We start from the raw sequence: 22,081 nt of genomic DNA, 5'->3' as shown, positions 1-22,081 counted from the left end.
TGCAGTTGATCCTGCCTGTCTGGGAAGGTCCCCAAACTGCTGGAGCAGTACAGACCTGAGGAGCAGGCACTGTGACACTGCTGGGGGTCTGGATCTGTGGACTTCCATCTTGATGTCAGGATACATCATTGCTGTGTTCATTTGAAGTTTCGGAGCTGAGCCCCTGCGGATACCAGCACCACTGCTGGCTAAGGCAGCCCTATGGTGGGCTCTGTTTACAAATGTAATTTTTTCATGGTTGTTTGAACGCTTGTTTTTAAACATTTTCTTCTCCATTTAAGAAACTATTATATCAGAATAAAACTGATACTGTTTTGACTTACAGGTTGTTGAATTTGCAAAGAAGGGAGTTTCACAAAAGCATTATCTAACTGGATTATTTAATATGCTAAGACATTGAATTTCCTTAAATCAAAGTCTTAGGCCGGGCGTGGTTGCACATGTCTTTAATCCCAGCATTGGGGAGACAGAGGCAGGTGGATCTTTATGAGCTTGAGGACAGCCAGGACCATTACACACAGAAACCTTGTCTCAAAAAAGAAAAAACAAAACAAAACAAAAAACAAAGCCTTAGATTTCTGATTGGTAGGTTAAAAGCACAGAAGATGTGTCTTATGCGACTTTTGAATATCATGGGATTTTTTCCTTCCAAACTTCCCTAAGTCTTGCTTTTGCCCATTTTCTGCTCACTTGTCTTTCTGTGTACATCACTGTGCACACAACACAGGAACATCGGTAAGTGTGTGTCTATGAAAGGACCAGGGCAGATGGAAAAGATAAATAGCTTCCAGGAGGCTCCTGGCTGAGAACAAAATTTATGAGGTTCATCCTAGCTTATTCTACAATTACCCTATTTGGAGTGGAGGCGGTGGCACAGACACAGAGCTCCCGTCAGTTCCTTTATTGTGGGAGAACTTGTCCTTCTCCCTTTTATCAGATGAACCACCCTCTAGGCACAGAGGGCAGCGCCTTGCAGATCAGACACATCACCTTCCTGCTTCCTGAAGTGGGAACTGTCTGCTGGCCAGCAGCAACCGGAACGTGTTACCTGACAGGTCATCTTGTGGCTCACAGTGGCTCTTCAGACCACCCGAGCCTTCTTGGAGCCATGTCCCACCACTAGCTCTGACTCAGCAGAGAAGCAGCTACGGGCTGAACCAGCAGTAGAAATCCAACAGAAAGACTAAATCGTTTGCTCATCACCAGGCTTTAAAAAAAAAAAAAAAAAAAAAGTAAAAAGAAACCAGTAAGCTTGGTTTTTGTGGGTTGGTTTATTGTTTTTGAGACAGGGGTTCTCTGTGTAGCCTTGGCCGTTTTTTAACCCAGTATATACCTAAAATGTTATTGTTTGCCCTATGACCTGTATAGACTGCGTCTTTGAAATCGGTGTGTCTTACTTACTCTTGCTTCCAGCATGCCTCCCTCTGAGGGAGTCGCATTTCAGGTGTGCTCATGGTGACACCTGGCTGCATTCCTGGGCAGTCCAAGGTCACCGCAGCTGGTTCTTTCACTTGAATCTGCCCAGAGAAGCCTAATCAGTGCTCTTGCCTCCCCCGAGGTTGAGGCCACATCTCTCTCTCCTCCTCATGCCATTTTCTCCTGGCACTCTAATTACAGGGAGATGCTAGTGTGGCCAGGACTGCCAGCTCAGCAGTTTGCCTTCACCCAGGCAGCCAGGGAGGCCACTGCCTGGAAGTGCTGGTGCGTGCTGGAGCATAGCTCTGCTTTCTCCGTGGTAGTTTCCATGACTCTCTTTTTCTCAGAATTAACTTGATGACATTTTTCCCCCAAGACCAAGTTGATGTTATAATGTGTTCTTTCTTAAAGACCCTTCCTAACTAATAGATTCCTTAAATGTTTATTATTTAGTAGTTTCTCAGAGATATCCTAGAACACATAGTTATCATGTGTATGTGTCAAATGTTTCCTTTGAGGGGATGGTATTGTAAGACTGGACCTGTGGCCTTGCAAGAAGGCCAGTGAGCCCTGGCGATGGGCCTGCACACTCCCAGCCCTGGGCTACAGATATGTTCCGGTACCCAGCTTCTATATGGTTGTTGGGGATCCTAACTCAGGACCTCATGCCTGCACAGCCATCTCCCCAGCCCAGTGTTTTGTTTTGACTGGTCAAATATTTCCCCAGCATATCAGAACCATTTAGAACATTAGAAATGGCCAGGTTCTGTGTCTTCCAGCTGTCAGGTCCTTGCTGACCCCATTGCATGAACTATTAGACCATGGCTCCAGTGTGGGGAGGAGGCTGGCCAGAGAATGAGGACAAGCAGCCTGGGGTCTGTGCAGTGAGCTTCACTGCATACATGATTTTGGATCGGGAAACGATTGTTTCATATTCTTTTTGTTTTGTTTTGTTTTGAGACAGAGTTACAGAGTTTCTCTGTGTAGCCTTGGCTGTCCTGGAACTCCTTCTGTAGGTTAGGCTGGCCTCGAACTCACAGAGATCCACCTGCTTCTGCCTCCCTGAGTGCTGGGATTAAAGGCATGCGCCAGCACCACCCTGCTTGTTTCATGCTCTTTTTTAAAAGTTTATTTACCTTTATTTTATGTGCGTTGGTATTTTGCCTGCACGTATGTCTATGTAAGAGTGTTGGATCTTGGGGTTACAGACAGTTGTGAGCTGCATGTGGGTACTGGGATTTGAACCCCAGTCCTCTAGAACAGCAGTCAGTGCCCTTTACTACTGAACCATCTCTCCAGCCCCTTCATATTCTTAATTGGAGCCCAGACCCACATCTTCCCCCACTCTCAGTGGCATGCAGGATAAACCAGCAGTGTCTTTTCTGAGGTCATGCAGCAGCTGAAGGAAGAGTGGCATCCAGACCAGCCCCTCGCCCCCGGGATAGGCGGGTTCTCCTGATTCCCTCCGTGTTGGGTTATTGAGGTGGTAACTTGGTATGACTCTTACTCTCCCAGATTGCCTGAAAGCTGCCATTTAAATTGCTTTAGGTGTAAGGTGATCTGAAATCAGAACAGCATGAAAGGCCTCCCTTCTTACCCACCCCTTCCCTGAAGCAGCGCGTGTGTGCGCACACATAAGCGTGCACACGCACTACTCATTTCTTATTTCTGGGTTGAAGCCATCTTTATGTCTTTTAGTGAGTTTCTACTAAGTAGCTAGAGTTCATCGCTGACTCTTGACAAGTGTCTTGGTTCCTAGGTTTAGTTTTCAGAGATATTCCTGAGTAAAACTATTTAGTTTTGCACATTATATTAATAGTTAGTGGAGGGGGGCCCAAGCAGGGGAAAGAGAATAGCAAAGGCTTTGGTTAGACAACATTTACTTAAGTTCCCATAGACCTGGAGCCTTTCTTAGAATCTCCTGAGGAGAGAGAAAATGTCCCAGTTGGTGTCCTGGGAACTGGGCACAGATAAGAGTGTAGGGACCACTGGCCCTGACTCAGTTGTATGTATTCATCTGAGGGAGACTGGAGCTGTGAGGAGCCTGTACCTTGACAAACTTGTCCTAAAATCTGTGTGTGTGTTTCAGACTTTAGCACCCACCACGACAGGGGCTATCTTGACTCTCAAACCCTCTGGAGTCTGCACCTAGAGTGCATGGTTAGAACAGTCATTCACTGTCCTGGGAAGTCAGGGGGCAGTCAGACCTGGTGCACGCACAGATGGATTTATCTAATGGATAAGGATAATATCCTGTAATTACTGTGTGTGTGAAACTTGTGATAGCAATGTACTTATAGAGCAAAGTGGGAGCAGGAGAACCCCCCCACATGCTCATATGCAAACACAAACACACACACCCTGCACACATTGGAGCCCTCAGGACGTATTCACAGAGAAACCATAGAACCCAAGTTGTTAAGGCACCACAAGGTGAAGAACATGTCATTTCCTTATTTTAGGAGCATTAATTGTTACTTCTAACCTGATTTTTATCTTCAATAAATTGAATTGAGTTGAACCTGGGTCCTCTGAAAGAGCAGCCAGTGCTCTTACCTGCTGAGCCATCTCTCCAGCCTAGGTTGGGGCTTAAACAGAATAGTGGACAGGGCATCCTCTTTGGTCCTAGGTGTGTGTTTGAAGCAGAGTATCTGTGGGGTCATGGGGAGATGCTTTCCCTCTGTGAACCCTGGTTTCCTCACCATCCGAAATGGCTGTTGCTTCACAGATTAAAGAAGATAAGAAATGTGCTAATACACAGTCACTCTCTTTACTCTTCCTGTGTCAGTCTCACCATTCTCTTTTTTTCAGACCTAATCCAGTCAGCCTTGGCCCTGCTCTCTGCCTTGGAAAGGCCTATGCACCCTAAGCATTATTCTGGGCCTCCTGTGATTTCTGTCCGGCAGCCTCTCCACCACAATCAACTGTTAGACTGCATATGCAGTCCAGCAGCAGACCGTAACACCCCTGTGCCCTCACCAGGCTTCAAGACCGCCCCCGCCCCACCTCTCGTGAGTTCTTCTGGGGAGCTGGGGAAAACAATGGCTCAGCTGTTAAGATCTCTGTTGGCTTTTGCAGAGGACCCAGGTTTAGTTCCCAGTACCCACACTTACTTTAAATGACATCTGCTTCATGATCCATCAGGCTAGAAAAAAGCACCTCCCGTGTCCCACGCTATTTCTTTTTCATAATGGCTGCTGAAAACAATAACTAAAACAATGAGCGTAATGTGTTCTAGGACCTTCAGCGCAGTCAGAGAAGCAAGTACGGGTCACTTCCAGAGGCTTGTTTCCATCAAGGAGACCTTTGGAATATTAGCTCAGGGAGCTATAACAAAACGCCTGAGGCTGAGGAGCAAGGGGACTTAAGCAGCAGAAATAGATTTCTCACAGTGGATGCTAGAAGTCTGAAATCAACATGCCAACACCTGTAGTTTCGTCTCCTTGGCTTGTAGATAGATGGCAAAGGCCTCTTGTGTCCTCACATGGCTCTTTCTAGATGTCCACACTGGCTGTTATTTCTTGCTCTCATAGCACTTCTTCTTTTTTCCCCCCCTAGTTCCCATTGTAAATTCATTTTTTTTATTAGTTTATTCAGATTACAACTTCCTTGTTATCCCATCACTTACATCCTCCCATTCCTCCCTCCCTTCCGCTATCACCCTATTCCCCTCCCCTAGGTCTGTGACCAAGGGGGACCTCCTCCCCCACTATATGGTCATAGGCTATGAAGTCTCATCTTGGTAGCTTGCTTATTCTTTCTTTGAGTGCCACCAGGGCTCCCCACCAAGAGGAGGTGGTGAAATATGGGGCGCTAGAGTTCATCTCTCAGTCTGTGCTCTTCACATAACTGTGGCACTAACCAAGTAGTAAACATTGAATCCCTACTGTGATCTGATAGTGCTTCTTAGGTTTGCTCTGTTTTGTTTAATTTTGTCTGTCTCACTATGTAGCCCAGGCTGGCCTTGAGTTTGCAACAGTCTTGCCACATTCTCCACAGTATCAGGTCTAAGTCAGGATTGTTCCTCTTGTTTTATTTATTTAGTTTTGTTGTTTTTGTTTTGTTTTGTTTTAGAAAGTGAATAAAGTACAACTTCAAAAGAAAACAAAGCCTGAGTGGTGATGGCACAAGCCTTTAATTCCTGCACTCAGGAGGCAGAAATGAGAGAACCTCTGAGTTAGAGGCCAGCCTGGTCTACAGAGCTAGTTCCAGGACAGCCAGGGCTACCCAGAGAAACCCTACCTTGAAAAACAACAACAAAAATAAAACAGACAAAAACAACCCCCCAAAACAAACAAACAAATAAACAGTCTGGCTTGCCTGGAGCTCCCAGTAAGGCACAGGATGGTCTTGAACTTTCGATTCTTCTGCCTCCCCTCCCACATGCTGGGACGCAGCCATGCACTGACATATCCGGTCATCCATGGTGTTGGGGAAAACCTTGTGCATCATGGGTAAGCACTCTGTGGATTGAGCTATATTCCAGTATTCCTACCCCTCTGTGACCTTATTTAACCTTAATTACCTCTTTGAAAAATCTCTATTTCCAAATAGAGTCACCTTGAGACACCGTGAATTCTAAGGGGACAGGATTCACTCCACCATCTACAGATATAAAACCTCTCCGCTGACTGACTGTGTGTACATGTGCAAAGTTCTCTCGATTGGGAACCTTCTGTTGGCAACTTTCTTTCACCCCTTGCCTTATCTGGGAGTCCACAGAATTGCTGATGGTCCTGGTCTCTGTGGTGGCCCACCCAGTCAAGCTGCGTCTGTGTGACCCCATCCCACAAAGACAGCTTCTGCTCCTGGGAGAGGGCTCCCCTGTATGGTTACATCTCTTGCTCTCTTCCTCACAGCCCTTTCCATGCCTTCTTCAGAGGCCAGTGACGGGAGAGGAGAGAATGAAGCTTCACAGGAAAGAAAGGAATTGGGGACCAGGACAAGAGGGTGGCAGCGTGTTGTAAAGGGCACGGCGTGTTTCCATGTGTAACACTGTCCGTGTTCTCCAGGTCCCTCAGTCTGACAGCCACTGAAGGAACATTGAGAAGCCAGTTGGGCGCCTCGCTCGCCTACCCGTGACTTAAGAGAGGGAGGCTGTTCACCTGAGAGCAGTTTTTATTCTAAGTCAGAGGCTCCACTCTGTGTCATCGGCCTGCAGGTTCGCTGGAGGCCCAGCTTCGCGTTATGCAAAGTATTGATTCTCACAATTAATATGCTGGAAAGTGTGGTTTCTGCACTTTCTGCCAGCACAGAGGTTCTCACCCTGGACTGAACCAAATTACCTGGGGAGCTTTCACAGATTACCCAGCCATGCTCCCACCCCCTGCACCCCCTCCCTACAGCACCCATCGAGAGCGATGATACGGGCACCCCAGCTCTGTATTGTTAGCCACTGCCTCACCGCTGTCACTTCCTCAGAGGCTTCATATTAAATCTTCCAAACACAAGAAATAATAGATTCAATTTTTATTTTCTACTTGACAAAAATCAGTGAGCCATTTGCTTTTTAAACCATTTTGCCACAGAAACTTTTACAGTAGTAAGCAGTAACATAAACGTGCCCCCCCCCCCAATGCACTAACTTTGCCAGCTGCAGGCCACATGCTCTTCTTGATGCTGTGATTTCTTAACTGATTCGATTTTGTTCTATAGATAAGAAGGAAAACCTAGTTTGAGAAGTAAAATTGGCTGTGTGACCCCCCACCGTGTAGTGAGTTGGAGCGGGCATGTATTCCCCACGCTATCCCGGCCCCTTTGCAGCACCCAGGGGCGTTGCTGAGGGTAGGGGGCAGAACAACAGGACAAAGTTTGTCTTGACTGTCAGGCAGTGGGTGAGACAAAAGCTGTTTCCAGAACTTCTGTCCTGCTGCTTTCTGGCACATGACACAGATGAGCCAGCTTCGACAGGGAAAGAGAGAGAGAGCAAGGGAGAGATAGGAGAATGAGACGCCTGGTGCAGATGTGGAACTCCCGGAAGGCCGCTCCGCCGTGGGCCTGCTGCCCAGTAAGCTCTCTCGCTGAGCTGCTCTTGGGAAGTCCTAAACCAAACCTAGGAAAGATGCTTCTTTTTAGGCTACTTACATAAGACTCCACATGATGCCTTTTCGTCACTGTCCAAGGAACACTGTGTCCGTACAACATACGTGTTGAAGCTATTCCCGCGTGCAAGAGCGCAACCACTTTCTCTTTTCTCTCTTGATGATGAGCTGGCGTATCCAGTAATTGCTATGTGGTTGGCTTCATGGCAGTGTCAGTTGGAGGTAGAGATGCTCAGTTTGGGGAATATGTGACGGCGTCTTCCTCCTGAAGGGGAAAAGAAACCCTGAATGGGCAACCTGTGTGGTCCTCATATTGCCCTCAGAGAGCTTTGTATCCCAGAACCCTGTGTTTTCCATTCAGTCTGCTGGGAGAAGGGACCACCTGGGAAAGCAAAAGCAGCCGCCTCAGAATCCACCCCCCCTGCCCCACCCCTACCCATGGTCTCTACAAATTCCAAAATGGTGGGCATAGCAGGAAACCAAGATGTTTCTGACGACAACATTTCTCACTGACTTCCAGCTGCACTTTGCAAATTCCAGTCGGATCTGGAAAAGTGACTCTGCGATTTACACTGGCAGACTGCTTTCCTACGATGGCAAGAGAAACACCTTCGCCCTTCATTAAGCTTTGTTAGCAGTTTGGGCCACGGGTCCCAACACCATCCTCACTGCTTTTGGGATTTGGGAAAATTGGCCCAGGTTCTTTAGAGCTCACTCATAGAATAATCGTAAATTCTGAACTCAAAGAAAGTTTGTGAATCCAGCTGGCTTTGTCTCTGGTTCATAACAAGTGCCACTTTTTTCTGACAGAGGCTTGACATGTTGATGGGGGGTGGGGGAGGACTTCGCCCTAGTAGGTCCTTAGCCACCAGCCTCTGATGGTGTGACCGTACCTTTCCTCACACCATAGTTTTAGCATGTGAAAATGGACTGACTGTCCTCTAAGATTCGGTGTGTGTTGTTTGTGATGGTGGTTTTTCTTTTTAAAAATACTTTCTCTGTAGTTACTCCCTAAGAAGGGCCTGCGTGTGAGTGGTGGGACCGCAGAAAGGCTGAGGGCTGGGAGCAGCTGGTGAGAATCCTGTACAGAGGGCAAGGGGACGGGGACAGGATCTAAGTGAGACCGGAATCAAAGGTTGGCATTTCTAAGCACTGAGAGCGCGGCTTGGAATTCTTGCCAGCATAGGCTTAGTTCCACCATGCTGAAGAGCGTGAGTGCCTGCATTTCTGGTCATTTCCCCTCCAGAAACCTAACTGCAGCCTGGGCTCCTCTGGCGGGCTGCTGGGACGAGTGGGCCTCTGCAGCGTTCCTGCCCACGCAGGGATGCTTTTATTGTTTCTCAGGGCCTGAGAGCTTGTGTGTGCTCAGTTTTACATACCACACATTAAGCTTGTTGTTGGGCCTTCTGCTGAGCCATGCCTGTGGGTCTTCTGTCCTTGTCAGTCCCTGCCTGCCACAGTGTCCTCCACAGCTGCCAGGAGCCCAGTAGTTGGGTTTCCTTAAGTGTAAGCAGCTGGAAGGGTGCCGGGGAGTGAGGAAGCAATTAGAGGATTCCTCCAGGCAGTGTGGGGCTGCTTAGTCTCTCTGGCTGGGTGGCTCTTGCTCATTTTTATTTTCCATTTGGGTATTATCAAGTTGTGAGGGGTTTTGTTTCTTGTTTGGTTTTTTTAATTTGGGTTTTTTGTTTGTTTACTTGTTTGCTGCTGGTAGCAGGAGCTTGCAAAAAGAAATGACACTTTCTGTTTGACTAAACTTTTCACAGTGAGGGCTGGGCACTACATGGGAGGAGGATGTTAACACTTCATATTTAAAGTGTTCTACAATTTAAAAAGGATATTTTTATGTAGGTGGCTCTTTCATTTCGTCTGGACACCAGCTCTGAAAAAAAAAATAAGGCCCCACTCATGATTAAGGGAGCCAGAGTCATCATGCCCTCCCTCACACTCCCCACACCCCACACCCCACCACCCCTGCCAGCATTTTCCACCATCCCTAGTCAGACCACACAGGAGACAAAAAGAAACCTGCAGCCTCTGCCTTGGTCCTCTTTCTCATTTAAGTAAGTTAAATGTTTCTTAAAAACTATTTTGTTTTGGTGGTTTGGTTTGGTTTGGTTTATCGAGACAGATTTTCTCTGTGTAGCCTTGGCTGTCCTAGACTCACTTTATAGACCAGGCTGTCCTCAAACTCACAGTGATCCGCCTGCCTCTGCCTCCCTGGGATTTAAGGCGTGCGCCACCACCTCCAACTTTCAATTTTTTTTTTTTTTTTTTTTTTTTTAAACACGTGGAACACACTGCTAAGTTATTTGGCAGTGGTATCTGTAACAGACAGCTTTTGCCAAGAGGAGCACCCAGTCGAGTTGGGGAAGCTGGGTATGAAAACTATGAGACTTAGGAACACAGTGCCTGGCATGCAGAAGACACTAGGTAGCTAGGTGTTGAAGAGAAAAGCAGGCAAGTAAATGTGTGTATAACATGGCCTGCTAAAGTCCTAAATGGCAACAATGTTGTCCAAAGCAACAAAATGTTCCATAGTAGGTGATGGGACTAGATACAGAGGCTGCAGCATCCTGGGGCCTGTGAGGCAAGGGCATGAGACCCCATCCTCGGATGTCAGTGTTCTGCCAGGAAGAGAGTGGAGTGGGAACAGGAAAAATTGTATTTTCTGATTTTAAGAATTAGATAAACAGAAAAAAAAAAAAAATCAGTCTTTTGGGTTTTATTTATTTGGGTTGTTTCCAGCCATTTGGGCTGTTAATGTGTTTTTTTTGTTTTGTTTTGTTTTGTTTTGTTTTTTAAATGGTTTTTATCTTTTTGCCTGTTTTAACCCAGGGTTGAATCAAGATCATATCTGAAACGGACTGTAATTTTATTTAGTTATTAAAGTGAAGAAAAGACTCTGAGGGGGCACCCGGATATGAACCAGGGACCTCTTGATCTGCAGTCAAATGCTCTACCACTGAGCTATACCCCCTCGCCGTTTTTTTTTTTTTTAAAATATTTATTTATTGTTACGTATTGAGTGTTCTTCCTGCATGTACGCACACCTGTGGCCAGATCACATTATAGATGGTCGTGAGCCACCATGTGGTTGCTGGGAATTGAACTCAAGACCTTTGGAAGAGCAGGCAGCGCTCTTAACCACTGAGTCATGTCTCCAGCCCCCTGTTAACATGTTTTAAAAGTAACATCTTCATGTACAATTTTCCGATAACCTTTTTTTTTTTTTTTACTAAATTAATAGCTGCCTCGGAGCCAAATGAATATAGAAAGTGACTATTATTGGTAAACCTCATTTGCATTCTCACTTATCAAGAACTGCAGTACACCAGCCTCTCAGGGAAGAAAGGTGTGTTAAAGTATGCTGTCCTGAGCCGATTAGCAACACGCCCCACACCCACCTGAACGTGGACTAGGAAGTGTGTGTATGTAGGCCAGAGGTCAATGCTGAGAGCCTTCTGCAACCTGCCTCCACCATAGTTTGTTTGTGTGTTTAAATGTTGTGTTTTATTTTGTTTGAAGTAGGTCACTCTATAGCCCTGGCTGGCCTAGGGCTTGCTGTGCAGACTACCAGATTGGCCAAAAACTCACAAAGATCTGCCTGTGCAAACCCCCCCCTCCCCAAGTACTAGGTTTCTACTAGTTTTTGAAACAGCCTCTGGCTGAACCTGGAGCAAATGGATCCATCCACACTGGCTAGCCAAGGAGCTCCAGAGATCCACTCATCTCTGCCATGCCCACCCCCCTACCCGCCCCCCCAACCCCCCTTTCCCTTGCACGCACTGGGGTTATAAATGGATGCCACAATACCCATCGTTTGTGTGGATTCTGGGTGCCCAGACTTAGGTCCACATGTGCACACATCTGGCACTTCACCATCTAAGCCCTCTCAGTCCTGCTGTTCACTTAAGGTAGAGATACCGTGGTGGGGGTCGGGTGGCTGGAACTTCAACATGTGACTCTAGTAATAAGTAGCACTCGGAGTTTTGCATGGGAGCCATAGAAAAGACTGGAATCTCAAAAGGCTTCCATGAAATTATGGTCCCTCCATGTCTCGTACTTTAACAGTGTAATTAAGTTACTTGTTTTTCTTAGCTGTTTTTGTCATCCCACTCTTATCTGGATGAGGTTGCTGGCGAAGAGCAGGAGATTAAGATCAAGAGAAAGAAGCCAGTGTTCTTTTAAATGACTTTGTCTGGCCAGCGCTGCACAGTTTTTCACATTGAAGTGATAGTTGGCAGTTTAGCTGATGCTTCTTATCATCCCCAAACTTCGTCCGTGTTCTCTTGGGTTTTCTGTATAAACAGTTCTTCCTTGTCAGCCTCTTATTTCTCCTGAGGTAACATTCCACCAGAGATGTAAATGCAGTGGCTTCAGGAAGCAGCACAGCACAGGTCACCTACTGAAGACGAAGGACACTTGCTGACATTCCAGGCTTGAGTGTGGTGCTTTGTTGAGGTGAAGAAAGCCCTTGGGGGCTGGAGAAATGGCTCAGCAGCAAAGAGGACCTCCGTGAGCTCAGTTCTCCCTATCCTCAGGGCAACTCAGAGCCAACCCCAGCTCAGAGGGATCTGTACTTTTGACCTTTGCCTTTGTGAGCAGCTGTATTTGTGTCACACACAGACAAAACACACATACACATATTTTAAAAATAAAAATTGGGTGTGGTGGCCCACGCCTTTTAATCCCAGCACTGGAGAGACAGAGGCAGATTTCCTGAAAGTCAGAAGCTACATAGCAAGTTCCAGACTACACATGAAAGCCTGTCTCGTGTGTGTGTGTGTGTGTGTGTGTGTGTGTGTGTGTGTGTGTGTGTAATACATGTATATTTACTTCTTTTTTTTTTTTTTGAAAATTCCCCTTTGTGCTTTTCTCAGATACTATGTTTTCAAAAAACAACAAAGAACTAAAACTATATTTAAATGCTTTTTGGCATCTACTGATTAGGATCACAGGGTTTTCCTCTTTTAATCTGATAAAAGGGGCAAGTATTATCAGTTCTCCAAAGTTAAACCATCGCTTGTGTGTGACTCAAGATTAAGCCCTTGTTGAGTGTGTGTGAGGCCCTGAGTTCTGTCAGCACACTAAGGAACAGTTGTGCTACTGGGGCTCGGGAGCTGCTTAGTGGGGAGAACATCTGCACGCGTGAGGACCCAGCTGGATCCCCAGAATGTATAAAACCAGGCGTGGGTGGCGGCAGCATCTGCATCTCAGTGCTTGTCTAGGAAATGGGACACAGAGGCTGCATCTTCAGAGAGCCACTGGGTGTGCATAGCAGGGGACAATATAAAGACCCTGTCTCCAACAAAGGAGAGGATGAGGACCCACAATAAAATTAAATTAAGTGAAAATTGCATTATTGTTATAGCCCAGAGTAGTCATATTTTATGCATGGTTGGGTAAGTTTGGCAGATTTTATGTAGGCATTTTACATTTGTAAAAATCAGAGAATGGGTTACTGTGTTGTTTTAGTTTGGTTTTTCTTTTAAAACAAAACAAAACAAAAAATGGTTTTCTGATTTTTTTTTTCCCCCTCCTCTGTGAATCTACCTGAGCCTGACTTTTACTGCAATCAGTAGATATTTTAACCAATGAATCAGGTTCTTCAACTGGTAATGTCACTGTTTGAGGTATTTTCTTATTTAAGTAATATTTGACTTTTTCTATGAAATTCTTCATTTCATTGCCATTTCAAACATCATGGCATGCAGTGCAATAGTGTGCTCTTATTTTCCATCTCTACTCTTTAATTCTGTTCCTAATGTGTGCCAGTTTTGGGGCATTCTTGGTCCATTGTGCTGACTTACCATATTTTATTAACTTTTTCAAATAAACTTTTTATTAATTTTCTCTAGTATATCTGAATTTATTTCAGATTTATTAATTTTCTCTAGTATATCTGAATTTATTTCAGAATTTATTGGGTTTTTTTTGGATGTGTGTGTGTCCTTTTCTGTTTCCTGATTCCATTATATTTAATCTTTTATTTTTTTCCAAGTACCGCTTTAGAGGACTTGACACAGTTTAATGTGGAGTACTTTGTGTCACAGTTATAAAAAGTTAAAAAAAATGCTTCTGTTTCCTTATGGGTTATGAGTCTGTTTAAATACCTGGTCTGGAGTCAACAATGGTAAGTGGTATCTATCAAGAAAATCGTCCATTTCGTTTAGATTTTCCAATTTTGTGCAGTACAGGCTTTTGAAATAAGACCTAATGAGTCTTTGGATTTCCCCAGTGTCTTGTTATGCCCCCCTTTTAACTTCTGATTTTGTTTATTTAGATACTGTGTCTTTGCCTTTTGGTTAGTTTGCCTAAGGATTTGTCTATCTTATTGATTTTTCTCAAAGAACCAGCTCTTGGCTTTGTTGAGTCTTTGTATTTTTCTCTTTGTTTCAAATTTATTGATTTCAGCCCTGAGTTTGATTTTTTTTTTTTTTTTTTTTTTTTTTTTTACCCCCTGCCATCTACTCCTCTTTGGTGTGTTTGCTTCTTTTTGTGTTAGAACTCTCAGATGTGCTTTTAAATTGATAGTGTGAGTTCTCTCCATGCATAGCTCTTAGTGCTATGAGCTTTCCTCTTAGCACTGCTTTCCTTCTGTCCCATAAGCTTGGGTATGTTGTGCCTTCATTTTCACTGAATTGTAGAACGTCTTTATTTGTTTATTTCCTCCCTGACCCAAAGATCATTGAGTAGAAAGTTGTTCAGTTTCCATGAGTTTATAGACTTTCTGTGTCTGTTGTTGAAGTCCAGCGTTAATCCATGGTGGTCTGATAAAATACAAAGTGTTGTTTGAGTTTTCTTGTATCTGTTGAGGTGCTGAGAAGAAGATACATTCTTTTGTGTTTGGCTGGAATGTTCTGTAGATATTTTTTAGGTCCATTTGTTTCATAACATCCCTGAGTTTCATTATTTCTCTTTTTAGTTTCTGTCTTGATGACCTGTTCATAGGCGAGAAAGGGGTGTTGAAGTCTCCCGCTATTAATGTGTGGGGTTCAATGTGTGATTTAAGCATTAGTAATGTTCTTTTACGAATGTGGGTGACCTTGGATTTGGAGCATATATGTTCAGAATTAAGACATCATCTTGGTGGACTTTTTTCCTTTGATGAGTATAAAGTCTTCTTCCTTATCTCTTTTGGTTAATTTTGATTGAAAATCTATTTTATTAGATATTAGAATGGCTACTCCAGCTTGCTTCTTGGGCTCATTTGCCTGGAAACCCTTTTTCCAGCCCTTTACTTTGAGGTAATGTCTATCTTTGTTGCTGAGATGTGTTTCTTGTATGCTGCAGAATGATGGATCCTGTTTTCCTTTCCATTCTGTTAGCCTGTGCCTTGTTATTGGGGAATTGAGTCCGTTGATATTGAGATATATTGACCAATGATTGTTAGTTCCTGTTATTTTGGTGACAGTTTTTAGTTGTCATTTTGCTAAGGATTTCTAACTCCCCCTCCCCAAAAAAAAGTAGTCAAAAAATGTTTATATGATTCATAAAATTTGTTCTGTAGTAGGTCTGAGAGGAGTGGCTTCTAAATAAGTGCACATCAGATTAAATTAGTCTTCTCTATCCTTATATCTTCTATCCTCAGTCTCCAAAGGAGTTGTTGTTAAAATCTCTGGGAATGCTGTCATTTTGTTTGTGTATTTCTCATGATTTGCATTTCATGTGGGTATACCACTTGCCTGTTCCCCTCAGAACATGGATTTCTTTCTTTGGCTTCTAAGCAACCAGGACTCTAGTTTCTCAAAAGCTCTGCTCTCAGAGTATTATTTTCATATTACTTAACTATCTTCAACACCATGGGCTATTTTAGAAAAGGAAAACCGTGTCATAAAATCATAGTGCTTATGCTTGAAAGAAACATTGGTATCATCTAGGCCAACCAGGGTTGGTATGTCCAACCTTCTATCCGTCCATCAAAGCTCTAGCAGCATGATTTAGTGTCTAGGTCTCCTCTGCCACATTCAGCAGGTTCTCATTAGAAATGAGTCATAAGGAAATAGTTCTGAGCCAGGCCTGGAAGTGCAGACTGTAATATAGGGGAGACAGTACAGGAAGATGAGACTGTAGAGACTTCAAGGCCTGGGGAACTTCCATCCTGTCTTAATTGTGAAACAAGAGAATGAGGCAAGTTAAATAGCAGTAGGCTTAGCAGTAGGTGAGCATATGTGAGATCCTGGTTCAGTCCTTTCCACTGCTGGAGAGAGATCCTCTTCTGTACAATGCCCCGTCCGCTTTTGAGTTTGCTTCCTTAAAGGTGGCTTCAAGTGTCTCTTCTAAATGAAACCCATTTCAGCTTTTCTGATAGTTTTTACTAGCATAGTCTCAACTCTCTTCAGTGTGACTGCTCTCGTCAACAAGTTCTAGATTGTATATAGTCGAGGCTTGAGAGACTACTGAATTATTCATGCAGCGTATGTATGTAGGAGCAGATCATGCATGTATATGCATGTAGGCTACGTAAATACGTTGTAAGAAATGTTTTGTTGGATAAATTATTAAGACAAGCACTCAGGAAAATACCCTGTTCCGAGGCCGAAGCCAACCAACTGCACCGGGGGACTTTGGGGATTACATTATGATGACTCGGGATGCGCAGGTGACAGTCGAGGCTGCGCTTCTTGCCCGTTGTTCTTCTGCCTAGACAAGGTTCATTTGAGTCCACGCTGAAGATAAAACAACATCCTGCTCAGGGGAGGAAAAAAGCAGATAGCAGCAAGCTTCCTGTTTAATAAAAATCGAACTGCATTTAGAAATCATGCTGGCTGGCTTTCTGTATTTCCCACAGAAAACACAAAGACGATACTGGCCTTTATCTGCCAACATGAGGTAAGTGCTATGGTTGGAAGTAGCAATTGCACAGTTTACACACGCTTAGAGAAATGAGCTCTGCATGGGGCAGCGTGCCCTGCTCTGCCTCTGTCTGTAGGTGAGGATCCTCTCCCACTCCAAGAAAGCAAACCCAGGTTGGGGTCCAGAACTCTTCAGTACAGAGTCTCCTCTTCACACAGACAGAAAGTGCAGCATCTGCATACAGCTTAGCAGTGTAGACGCCTTGGACAGGTCAGTTTCTTGATGCCTAAAATTGCATTATTATTGCAGTTTAAAGACTCAGAGTCCAGGCTTGCTAAGAACGGGCACACGCGGCTTCTAATCTGGCCGGGTATTCTTTGTCCTTCCTGTCAGCCTCAGTAGCTCAGTAGAGGCTACAGGTGAGACACAGTATTGACCAGCAAAGCCTCTCTTCTGTCAAGTACAACTAGTATATTAAGTAACTTCACCCACCTTGTTCATATCAGAAGCACCCACTTTTCTCATCATTTCTGGAACCCCAACTTAATTGAAGCTGGAGTTAATGCTGTATTTCACTAACTGCCACATTAAGGCACACTGTTAAGTAGCCATCGTATACAATTGACTCAATTGAAATCACTTTTCAGCTAATACTCCCCACTTGCTGCTGCTGAACTACATATCCCATCCTGCATTTGGTACCTTCTCGGTGGTGTTCACACCCTCGTGTTTCCCTTTGTTGCATCTCACTTGTAACCCATTACTCCAGTGACTTAATATTGTCACAGCGTTTCTTGTCTCTCCAAAACTGTTCATCTTAATCTTTCCAAGCTAGCTCTCTGTGTCTTCCACTAAGAGACTGACAAGGTTATTGAAAAGCCGAGGGCTCCATTTCATGCCCCAAGTGCCATTTGCTAGGTGGAGGCACTCCTTCAGCTGTTTTCAATCTCCTCACTCACTTCTTCCTCACCCAGGCCATATACCACGCATCAAGTGTGTCTCGAGAGGCCGTACCTGATGCCAAAGTTTGTGAAGATCCATACTTAGGATTCCTATCAAAAAAGAAACTGGCACAGAACCCCCTGCATGAGGGACAAGACCAAATAAATGCTAAGACACTAAAGCAGTATTTCATCAGTATGCCACACCGTGAGACTTTTTCATTGTGGTTTTTCTTTTCTTTTTTTAAAATCAATTATTTACTGAGATTTAGAGTATAGAAATTGAACTGACTTTCACCTAAAACTATTTTGACACATTTTTAAAGTTTCCCTTGCTAGCAATAGTTTATCAAGTATCAGGGCGGTCAGTAGAATATTTAAAATCCACAGAGTCCTCCTGTCTATGTCCCATTCCACCAACTGACAAGCAGTCTATCTTTCTTTCCACACTTGTCTGACCCCCCCCCCCCCCAGTCAAGACTGACTTGAACTCCTCTTCATGCCCCTGCTCCAGGCTGCTGTCCGAGCTGACCCATCCCGCAGGGGGCTTCAGATCCAGTTCTTTCCTTCTTCAAGCCCTATGCCACCTAGTGGACTCACCACCGTCCCTGGCCTTCAGGGCTCCTGCCACCTGTGGCCATGAGTATCCCACCTACTCTAGACTTAGACTTCTTGTTCCTTAGCAGTAAACCAAGTGTTCCTCATCAGTGTAGCCTTGCCTCATCTCTTCATGGGAGATGTGCCTTCCTTCGTTGAACTTCTCTTACAGCTGCCAAGTGCCCACGTTTTATGTGTAGTCATTTGTGTTTGCCTTTTATCAGAAGCTGCCCTGGGGTAGGGTGGCTGTGTTCATCTTTTTGGCTCACCAGTAGTAGACAGGCTGTATTGGATGGATGCATAGATAGCGAGGAGACAGGTGGGAGGTTGGTTATTTGAGGTGAGGGGAGAGATGGCATTGACCCAAGATAGGATAAAATAACTTGCTAATACCATAAATTTCCACTGACCAAATTAACAATAAAGTTGGCTCCCAAATTTGTTTTTCGAAGATTTGAGTAACATTACTCTCCCAGGCTTTTGCTCTGGTATTTTTAGATGTCTCCTCTTGCTGTTCACCGCATTATAAGTGTGTCACTTCTTAGTTTTGCATGCTTGTGAACATACATTTAGGAAGAAGGTACTATGGGTTTTCCCATTTTATTATTCAAACTTCAGAAATAGTTTGAAAGATGTCTTAGTCGTTTCTTAAAGATTATGCCATACAATTTAAAGTCTCTGTTAAGTGTTGGAAACACTGTTCTTTCCAATACCAAAAATCAGAATTCTCTTTAAAGAGTAGATGTTCTAGTTACACCATGTGCACACTTGTTCGTCTGATGGTTGTTATTTTAGAGCCATAGCACTGAGAAATCTGAGGTTTGACGATTAAGGCCCAGGATGAAATAATCACCGTACCTGAGAGAGCAATTCTGGGGTTCTCTACAGAATGCTTTGCTCCTGATTCTGTCCCTGGAGCTCAGTTGCCTCATTTGAATCAGAAAGGAGCTGCATCCTTCCTGTTGCTACACAAGATGCTAAAAGAATTCACTGAGATTAATATGCTTGTAGTTTCAGGACATCCTGTGCCCCGGCCCCATGCTGCCCAAATAGAGGAACAGTGAGGAAGAGATAGAACAAAAATAAAATAAAATAAAAAGTACACAGTGCTGTTGGAAAGTCAATAGAACTATTCTTCGTAATCTGCTTCTCTTAGTGTTTTGTCAGATGAGGTTCTGTAGATAAAGGCAGCTGGGGAAAAAATGTAAAGTATAAAGTAACCGTGTTTATTTCCAAATAAAACTGTTGTCATGTACAATAGACTCACTGAGACTCGCTGTAAGTCACAGTGGCCGCAGTCTGTCACCCATGAACCTAGTAAGTGAAGGTGGTAGTTTATATTGTTTGAACCCCTTTCTTGCTTCCTGAAATAAGTTCCCCCAGAAGTTACAGAATGGGTAAAGACATGTGCTGTTTGTTTCAGCAATTCAGCAACAATTGACAACCTGACTTCAAAGTTAATAATAACATAAATTGCTCTGGCGTGATATATACATGGGCCACAGACAGACAAACAGACAAGACGTGTGTGCACGCACGCGCGCGCGCACACACACACACACACACACACACACACACACCTGAGAGGAGAAAACCAAACAGCCTGCATCCCTCCCATTTCTCTCTCACCAGCTATTTCTTTTGTTATCTCCAGTGCAGGGAAGGCTGAGAAGTAGCCAGTTTGCTGCCCAGCTTCAGGAAGCATGAGGAAGAACATGGAACCAAGTAGGGAAAGGCAAAGGCACCCTCACCGGGCCATGGGGATTAGCACGTGAGCACACTTCTGCCTGGAGTGTGTCAGAAGCACTAGGTATACAGACAGGAAGGTTCTACAGAAGTGGAGATAGGAATCAGGAGATTTCTTCCACAGCATAGTGTTTAGAATTTCTAGAGATCCTCGTGGTAAAGCAAGAGATTTCATTTTATGCCTCATTTATCATATCTTAATTCCACATTTGTTTCCACATGTACATTTGAATATGTATTTTTTAATAAAGATTTATTAAGTACACAGTGTTCTGCCTGCGTGTGGGGCAGCAGGCCAGAAGGGGGCACCAGATCTCATCATAAATGGTTGTGAGCCACCATGTGGTTGCTGGGAATTGAACCTAGGACCTTTGGAAGACCAGACAGTGCTCCTAATCTCTGAGCCATCTCTCCAGCCCTGAATATGTATTTTTGTAAACCATTTATAGGGGCATGAATTCTGTTTATGTACTGATACCTTTACCCTAATCAGTATTTAAGTTACCTAAATTTACCAACATTTTCCAGGAAAAACAAAAAACAAAACAAAACAAACAAACAAAAAAGATAAAGAAGCTGGAGTCATAAACAACAAATCCCCAGGTGTGGTGACACACACCTTTAATCGCAGCACTCAGAAGGTGCAGAGGCAGGCGGATCTCTATGAGTTCAAGGCCAGCCTGGTCTACACACCTGAGTTCCAGAGCAGTCAAGGTTACAGGCTGACCACAGCCTATCAGGTCTCATCCTGAGAGCCTGCATCCCCTTCCTCTGTGTGCTCAAGGTGATTTTAAATACAATCACATTGACAATGAAGACCAACCTCTGTAACATGCAAGGGGGATAGTTTTGAATTTCCTAGTGGCCACATTGGAAAAAAGAAAGAAAGAAACAAACAAACAAACAGACAGCATCGGTGTTGGTGTCAAGTCTTATTTAAGGCTGCACATTTAAAACAGCATCTCTATAAATAACCCCATTTTAAATTTTATTGAGGTATTTTGTATCCATTTTTCATGTTAAGCTTTTAGAGTCTGCTTACTCCCATTCCAACCCAAGTTTGTAGCAGCCATGTGTGGTTAATACTCATTTGCTATATGAGACAGTGCAGGCCTGTGCAGCTGACCAGGCCCAAGCTGTACACCCAGACACAGGCCCTTAGCCTTTGAGACAGAAATGTCTCCCAGTCCCAGCTCGTGCTTCTTTGAATTTTTATTCTTAACACGCCACAGTTGTCCCTGAAAGCTGAGACAGGAAAGCCAAATGTGAGCCCTCTAAAATGAGAGCGCCTCCTGGAAACACAGCCCCGCTCTGCTCGAGACAGCTCACACTGTCTTGATACGTGAGCCCCGGGAATAACTCTGGGAAATGCTGCCTTTCCTTAATGTCAGACGCTCCCTTAGCAGCTGCAGCTGCGTCCTGGGAAGAGCGCTCAAATGGCTTTCATTTACGAGATGCCTCGCACGAAGAAGGCTATCAGAATGATTATACATTCCAGACCCTGCGTCCCGTCAGTCTAATTAGCAATCTTCTAAGAAATAATTGTTCAGCCTTAACTGTAGCGCTCAACAGTGGCATCTCTCACTTTGACCTAATTACAAAATGTAATGTTAAAATGTATAAGGAGAAAGATCAAAGAGGGAAGTCGCTGTGTTTTCTGTTTGTTCAGGCGCGGTGGAGAATGGCAGTGAAAACTGAAGCCCAGGCTGTTCACTGTGCTCATGTCTGAAACCGGGATTCTAACGGTGCTACTTCAGAGACGTGGGGGGATGAGACTTAAAAGCACAGTGTCTGCCCCGTCACCAAGGCTCAACAATTATTGGGTTGCTTCAGAACAGTAGAGCTAACAGTGCATCTCGCCTTAGAAGTGGGAAGGGCGCCTCAGGTTTTCGTGTAGGGCGTTATCCACAAGGCTCTGGGACTCACACTGGGCTCAGCTCGGTGCTTTGCGGTGTGCCTTCAGCATGACAGTGCGAAATGCCAGTGTTCCCCGAGGGTGGTTGGCGGGCTGGAGTTAACGGTTGACTGCTCATTTTACTGACACGCAGTGGGTGATGTTAAGAGGGATGAGCCGGCCCAAATAACTACTCACCCCAAGTCATCACAACATGTGTGTCTAGCTCTCACCGGAAACTCTGGCAGCGGTGCAGACACTGAGCTTCAGGCTGTCGCTGCAGATCTTCTGTGGTGTTTTTTGTTTTTGTTTGTTTGTTTGTTTTAATTTATGTTTTTATTTTTATGTGCATGGGTGTTTTGCCTGCATGTATGTCTCTGTGAGGGTGTCAGATCTTGGAGTTACAGACAGTTGTGAGCTGTCATGTGGGTGCTGGGAATTGAACCCAGGTCCTTTGGAAGAGCAGTCCTTGCTCTTAACCACTGAGCCATCTCTCCAGCCCCTTGTTTTTGTTCTTGGTTTTTTTTTAGCAGATAAAGAAAGTATCTTTAGATTAAGAGTTTTCAGCATCAGCTGCGCCTTTCTCTGACTGTGCCTCCTTGCTGAGCTCTTCTCTGAGACCATTTTGGCTGGAGCTCGCAGGCTTTCTT

The 22,081-nt window shown here is 44.5% G+C and overlaps 1 protein-coding gene and 1 non-coding gene across 6 annotated transcripts in view; one reads left to right on the top strand and one right to left on the bottom strand.

The window, feature by feature from the left end:
* Positions 1-22,081, top strand: part of Fyn (FYN proto-oncogene, Src family tyrosine kinase) — a 192,833-nt gene that overhangs the window by 94,233 nt on the left and 76,519 nt on the right. The gene's annotated exons all lie outside the window — the stretch shown is intronic.
* Positions 10,363-10,434, bottom strand: Trnac-gca (transfer RNA cysteine (anticodon GCA)). The gene has a single exon. It is a non-coding gene; the product is annotated as a tRNA-Cys (tRNA).

Source organism: Acomys russatus, chromosome 21, assembly GCF_903995435.1.
Source record: "Acomys russatus chromosome 21, mAcoRus1.1, whole genome shotgun sequence".
Lineage (NCBI taxonomy): Eukaryota > Metazoa > Chordata > Mammalia > Rodentia > Muridae > Acomys > Acomys russatus.
This window is presented reverse-complemented; position numbering and strand designations above follow the sequence as displayed.